The sequence below is a fragment of the Penaeus vannamei genome, chromosome 12, assembly GCF_042767895.1.
Source record: "Penaeus vannamei isolate JL-2024 chromosome 12, ASM4276789v1, whole genome shotgun sequence".
NCBI lineage: Eukaryota > Metazoa > Arthropoda > Malacostraca > Decapoda > Penaeidae > Penaeus > Penaeus vannamei.
This window is the reverse complement of record NC_091560.1, coordinates 32,829,933-32,837,432: the sequence shown is the minus strand read 5'-3', so window position 1 is coordinate 32,837,432 and position 7,500 is coordinate 32,829,933. Positions and strand designations below refer to the sequence as shown.

Genomic DNA, 7,500 nt, shown 5'->3' with positions numbered 1-7,500 from the left:
TGTTGCTACTGCTGTTGTTGTTGTTGCTTTTGTTGTTGTGGATGGGATATAATATATATAATATATATAAATTTTGGTGATGAGTGAGTTCTGAATGTTGTTGTTGTTGTTGCTGTTGTTGTTGTTGAGGATGTGATATAATATATAATATATATATAAACTTTGGTGATGAGTGAGTTCTGAATGTTGTTGTTGTTGCTGTTGCTGTTGCTGTTGTTGAGGATGGGATATAATATATATAATATATATAAACTTTGGTGATGAGTGAGTTCTGAACGTTGTTGTTGTTAATGTTGCTATTGTTGTTGAGGATGGTATATGATATATATAATATATATAAATTTTGGTGATGAGTGAGTTCTGAACGTTGTTGTTGCTGTTGTTGAGTATGGGATATAATATATAAAAAATATATATAAACTTTGGTGATGAGTGAGTTCTGAATGTTGTTGTTGTTGTTTTTGCTGGGGATGGGATATAATATTTGGTTTTGAGTTGTATCGTTATTTTGATTATATTATTTAAAGTGTTTGTTTTGATGACAAGTATTTTTTTCTATTGGTTTTGGAATACGTAAGTATACCTTGGTTTGGAGTAATATAAATATTTATTTTTTAAACAGATTATATCTTTACTTCAGTGATTTGTGATTAGTGAATTATACTCTTAAACTTGAGGCATATTTTTTGGTTTTAAATTGTATAATCATTATAATCCAATCATGGAATTTTCTTGACTGAGAAGTATGTTTTTTTTTCAAACAAATTCTTTATCCATATACCTTAGCTTCCCCTCGTTAACCTTATAAACAAGATACTTGTTGATTATAGCGCCCTTCGTTACAAGACCCTGTGGCGTATCACTATCCCGCCCCGCGCCATAAACTGTACCGGGTGTCATAAAATCACTGTACCGTGATTTGAGAGCGTCCTCTTTGCTTCATTTTGTTTCACGGTCGATAAATTCCCTGCGTAGGCTTGGCTTTATCGCACCGTTCCAGACGTTAGTTTTGTGTTCGATTCTAGTCATTAAATATATATATATATATATATATATATATATATATATATATATATATATATATATATATATATATATATATATATATATATATATATACATAAAGTAAAATATTTGTAATAGAGAATAGGAAATTTTGATAATAGAAATTAGATGATGATAATAAAAATATGTATATTGCGAAACTTTTAAAAGACTTTAGTATCAAATTGTATGGCGCTTATTTAGAGGATGAATCAAGAGAAGCTTAAAAGTCAAATATGTTTCACAATATCAGTTTTTCTAGTTACACTCTAAATTGCATCGTCTATTTCGCTAATACATGTCTTTCATTTGTATAACTAGTAGAAGTTCATGAAATAACTCGCAAGGACGTAATAATATCAGTCACTGTCTGCAAGCAAACAGGTGTAAATCCACCCCAACTCGGTCTTCCCGCGTCGATGTATATACTCGCCTTCGTATTTTCCCGCCCTTTTTTATTTAGTTTATTGTTGTTGTTGTTTTTTGAGTTTTATAGTATTTTTTCTTTTGTTTTGTTTGATGTTTTTTTTTTCTTTATATAGCTTTTTTCATTTTTGTAAACAGTTTCTCTGGTTTTTATTTTTTTTATTGTTAGTGTTTATTTCTTTTTCTTTATCGTTAGCTTAGTTCCTCTCCACCTTTGTTTTGGCCAGTCTTTTACTTTACAATATTTTTTCCTGGATTGTCTAAAAAGTCGATAAAAAAGAATACATTTTATTTGGATAATTTTTTTCTTCTTCTCCATTATTAATTTCATCTGCCTTTCTTTAACCTTCGTTCCTTTTCGATCTTTCACTGCTTTTAATGTGTATTTCTTGTTTTCTCTTCTGCTCTGTTTAAAAAAAAAAAAAAGTTCTAGGATGCAATGTGATGGGATGAATTAAAAAAAAAAAAAAAAAAAAAAACACGAAAGATGTATATTCCTTGACGTAATTCATAACCTCTCGATGTCTCGATTTTTTTTTTTTTTTTTTTTTTTTTTGACAACGCAAAGTGGTTATACGTCACAAATCAGAGAAAAGTTCTTTTGAAACTTCAAATATTCAAAATCAAAAAAAAAAAAAAAAAATCGAGAAACTCATATCCTAATCCCTCCCTACCCCCCTACTCAACCCCCCCCCCCAAAAAAAAAAGAAATAAATAGATTAAAAAAAAGAAAACACCCCCACCCCCAAAAAAAAATATAATGAAATAAATATATTAAAAAAAAAGAAAAAAAAATCAAGATCCCGGACATTCAAGTTGACATGAATAAACGGACGAGATTGAACTTCCTTGAGCGAGAGATGCAAATGACACCTACGGAGCTCTGGCCATTTCCTGCAAATTTCGTGGCAATAATTCAAGTTGGAAGGGGGGCGGGGGGGGGGGCGGGGGGGAGCAGGAGGAGCATGGGCGTTAGTGTCGTGATGGAAGGGGGGGTGGGGGGGTGAGGGAGTGTGGGCGTGCGGGTGTGAGGGTGAATGGTGTGGATGTTTGGAGACTGAGGGTGCTTGTAATGGTGATGATAACGGTGGTGGTGATGGTGATGGTGATGAAGATGGTGGCGGTGGTGATGATAACAATGAAGATAGTGGTAGTGGTAAGGGTCATGATGATGATGATGGCAGTGATAGTAGTGGTGGTGATGGTGATGAAGATGGTGGTGGTGATGATAATGAATATGGTGGTGGTGATGGTGATGGTGTTCTGATGGTAGTTCTGGCGATAATGACGATTTTTCACTCGTGACAATAGGGAACAGAGAGAAGAGAAAGAGACTGGTTAAGACAGGCAGATTGATAGACAGACTGAGAGAGAGAGAGAGAGAGAGTGAGAGAGAGAGAGAGAGAGAGAGAGAGAGAGAGAGAGAGAGAGAGAGAGAGAGAGATAATGAGAGTGAGAGAGAGAGAGAGAGAGAGACTGTGGTAGGGAGAGAGAGAGAGAGAGAGAGAGAGAGAGAGAAGTGAGTGAGAGAGGGAAAGAGAGAAAGAGAGAGAAAGACGAAAGAAAGAAACGTGAGAAGAGGGAAAATGATTAGCAGACAGACAGTGCGAGAGAGAAAGAAAAAGAAAGAGACTAACAACATTCAAAGAAGAGAGAGGAAAAAAAAGAAAAGAAAAAAGAAAGCAAGCGTGAAAGAATAAGAATAAAAGAGAAAACAGAAAATAAAAGAAACAACACGACAAAATAAGAAAAGCCAGATCTTTGGATATTTGCATGAATGATTCGCAAATTGCTAAACTGACATAGACTTTAATCTTGTAAGAGAGCAAAGAAAATGTTTATCTTTCGTATCGTCTTTCTCGTGGTCATTTTTTTCTACTCATTATCATTGTTGTCATTACCATCATTAAAGTCTTTTCATCATTATCATCATTATTATTATTGTTGTTATTGCTATCATCATCATTACTATCATCATCATTACAATTATTATTATTATTACTATCATCAGGACTATAATCGTTACTCTTATCATCATCATTATAATCATTATTATTAACATGGTTGTTAATGTTATCATCATTATTAGTATTCTAATTATTACAATTGTTATCAATATTATGGATATTACTATCGTTATCATTATCATAATTATTATCAATATTTTTATTATTAATATTATTACTATTATTGTCATTATCATTATGATCAATCACTATGACTATCATTATTTTCTTAACAGCATTAATGATATGATTATTGGGATCATTTTTATTACCATTTTATCATCGCTGTTAATGTTATTGCTGTCATTATTATGGTGATTGTTATTATTAGTATATCATTAATATCTTTATTATTATCATCATTGTTATCATATTTGTTGTTGTTGTTGCTCCTGTTATCCGTGTAGTTGTTCCTGTTGCTGATATTGTTGTTGTAATTATTGATATTATTATTATTATCATTAATATTATTAATATCATCATGTAGGTGTGCCATTTGCCTGATTGTCTGGCTTTCTGTTTTCTCTATCAATTTCTCTCTCTCTCTCTCTCTCTCTCTCTCTCTCTCTCTCTCTCTCTCTCGCTCTCTCTCTCTCTCTCTCTCTCTCTCTCTCTCTCTCTCTCTCTCTCTCTCTCTCTCTCTCTCTCTCTCTCTCTCTCTCTCTCTCTCTCTCTCTCTCTCTCTCTCTCTCTTTCTCTCTCTTTTTCTCTCTCTCTTACTCTCTCACCCTCTCACACTCTCTCCCTCCCTCCTTCCCTTCCCCGACGTATGTCTAAATCAGTAAACGATTATATGCAAATAATAAACTTTCCTGCATCAAATCCTTAATGCAGGAAATGAACTTTCGGATATGAACTTTCAAAATCTCAAAATCAAAAAAGAATTAATGTCGAATGATTTTTTTTTATTAAGCAATGGGAATGTCGATAGCGCAGTGTGAAGGCAAGAGATAATATAATTTTGGTGAGGAATTTTGCAACGTGCAAAATGTCTGGTTGATAATGCCTGGTGATAACTTACTTGGAGGAATGGTGTTAAGCTACGGTTTATTTTCTGCGAATTGGTGCTTTGTGTGGGTGTGTTTTTTGTGTTTCAGTGTGTTCATGCATAGTTCTTTTTGTGAGTGTGTTAGTATCACTGTGAGTCTGTTAGTATATAGAATATATAATTCTACACACACACACGTTTATATACATATATATATATATATATATATATATATATATATATATATATATATATATATATATATATATATACATATATATTTATGTATATATATATATATATATATATATATATATATATATATATATATATATATATATATATATATATATATATATGTATATATATATATATATATATATATATATATATATATATATATATATATATATATATATATACATATATGTATATATATATATATATATATATATATATATATACATATACATATATATATATATATATACATCTATATATGCATCTATATATATACATACATATATGTATACACATACATACATACATACATGTATAAATATACATACATAAATGCATATATATGTATATATATATATTTATATATATATATATATATATATATATATATATATATATATATATATATATATATATATATATATATATATATATATAAATATATATGTATATATATATATATATATATATATATATATATATATATATATATACATATACACATATATGTGTGTATGTGTCTATTATTTGTTTGTCTATTTACGGATTTTTACAGGAATAATTGAAACATCGCAGATGCCACCCGATCACATGCTTGCTACGTAAAACCCCAGTCATTAAAATCTTTCATAAACAACACCGTTTCCTTCATCTTTCGTGCTTTTGATCACCGGCAAAGAACCCCCGCCACCTCCTCCGCCGCTGGTACACGACGCGAAACTGCGCGCCTCCTCCGGGTCATTATGATATTTACGACGACGATGGTCTTGACAGCGACTCCCCCGCCTTGCCAAAATGGACGAGTCCCATGGGTAGTGCTCCTCGTCTCATCTTTTTTACGCCGATGAAAATGAATGGACCTTTTTCTTTTCTTACGTGAAAAATATATTTTTTCTTCCGATCAGATTTTCCTTCTTTTTTATAGTGCTTCCTTTTTTTGAATGATACGTATTTTTTCATCATTTTTGTAATTCATTTATAGCCGAACGGCAAATACAAATAGAAAATTTAATCTGGTAAGGAAAAGCTGCCCCCCCCCCCATTTTTTTTTACTAAGCCTTTCATCTGAAATATCTTACACGTCATACGGTAAAGTGCTGATGCGAGAATTCTGGAAATATGAAAGAATATTTAGGATATAAGATAAAGCACGGAAACACACAAACACACACACACACACACATGCACTCCCTCACACACACACACACACATACACACACACACACACACACACACACACACACACACACACACACACACACACACACACACACACACACACACACACACACACACACATATATATATATATATATATATATATATATATATACATATATATATATATATATATATACATATATATATATATATATATATATATATATATATATATATACACACATTTTTTTCAAATATATTCATATATGTGTATGTATGTGTTTATGCTGAGCGAAGGGAAGAGGAGAGAGAAACCCGGTAAAGTCGAAGGCTTCTCGCCACACTGTTCCTTGTGCCTTGGAGAAGCAATATTGCGAAAAGGCCCGCGGCATAATTGTATTTTTTTCTTCCCCGTCGTTATATGAATATATTTATATTTGCATAAACTGCCTTTATGTATTTGTATAGATATGTGTGAAGATTTATTTGCATATCTATGTTTGTATATATGGAAATATGATAAGACCTATCAAAACTTTTAAGTGAAAGACTGTACGAAAAACAAAGGAATCAGTCTATTGACACAAAGGCAACACAAAAATTACATAGAAAATAGCTTTACAACAAATCGAAAGCCTTCAAGAAAAAGTAAAAATAAACAATAAAAAGTATTGTCTCATCTTTCAATTAGTTGACACTGTGAACAATAGCCTTTTCACCGGTCTCAATATGTCAATGTAAGAATTTAATTAACCTTTTTAATTAGGCTTATTGTCTGTAAGGACTGATAATTAGGGAAACCAAGACAAAACCCATTCAGAAAAGATGCCGGATATGAACACAAAGACAGGTGCGAAGTTATGAAAGTAAAAATCACAATATCTACGTAGTTATGCAGTGGGAGGAGTTTAGATTTATAACCTTGTTTGGGACGAACTCATATTCATATAGCAGCTGTAAAGTTTTGGGGTTTATAAGGAAGATTAAGAGAGACTGACGGATAATCAAAGATTACCAGAGTAATTTAAGAGGTCAAGTTGCAAATTAATCAATTTGTTTGTGTGTGTGTGTGTGTTAGAGAAAGAGGAGGGAGAGAGAATGAGAAAGAGAGAGAAAACAGAGAGAAAAGAGAGAGAGAGAGAGAGAGAGAGAAACAGAGAAACAGAGAGAGAGAGAGAGAGGGAGAGAGAATATATATAGCAGAGAGTGTGTATATATGCCTGGATGGATCATCAATCTAGGATAACGGATGGTGAGCTCAGAGGAACACTTCCCCACGAGCACTTGCCGAGATATTGGGGTACAAATGATACTCTATCATGAAATCGTGTATTATATTACAATCTTAGAAAATTATATGCTGCTTTGTAGCATATCATTTATCTATCTATCATCTATCTTTGTAGCATATCATCTACTATCTATATATCATCTATCTATCTATCATCCATTTATCTCACACACACACACATACAACACACACACACAAACAAACACACACACACAAACAAACACACACACACACACATACACACACACACACACTCGCTCACTCATTCACTCACTCACTCACTCACACACACACACACAAACAAACAAACAAATAAACAAACAAACACACGCACAAACTCATAT

At 32.2% G+C, this 7,500-nt stretch overlaps 1 protein-coding gene across 1 annotated transcript in view; it reads left to right on the top strand.

Annotated features, from left to right (window-relative positions):
* The window catches only part of LOC113799920 (uncharacterized), a 156,563-nt gene that overhangs the window by 104,200 nt on the left and 44,863 nt on the right, over positions 1–7,500 (top strand). The window lies entirely within an intron of this gene.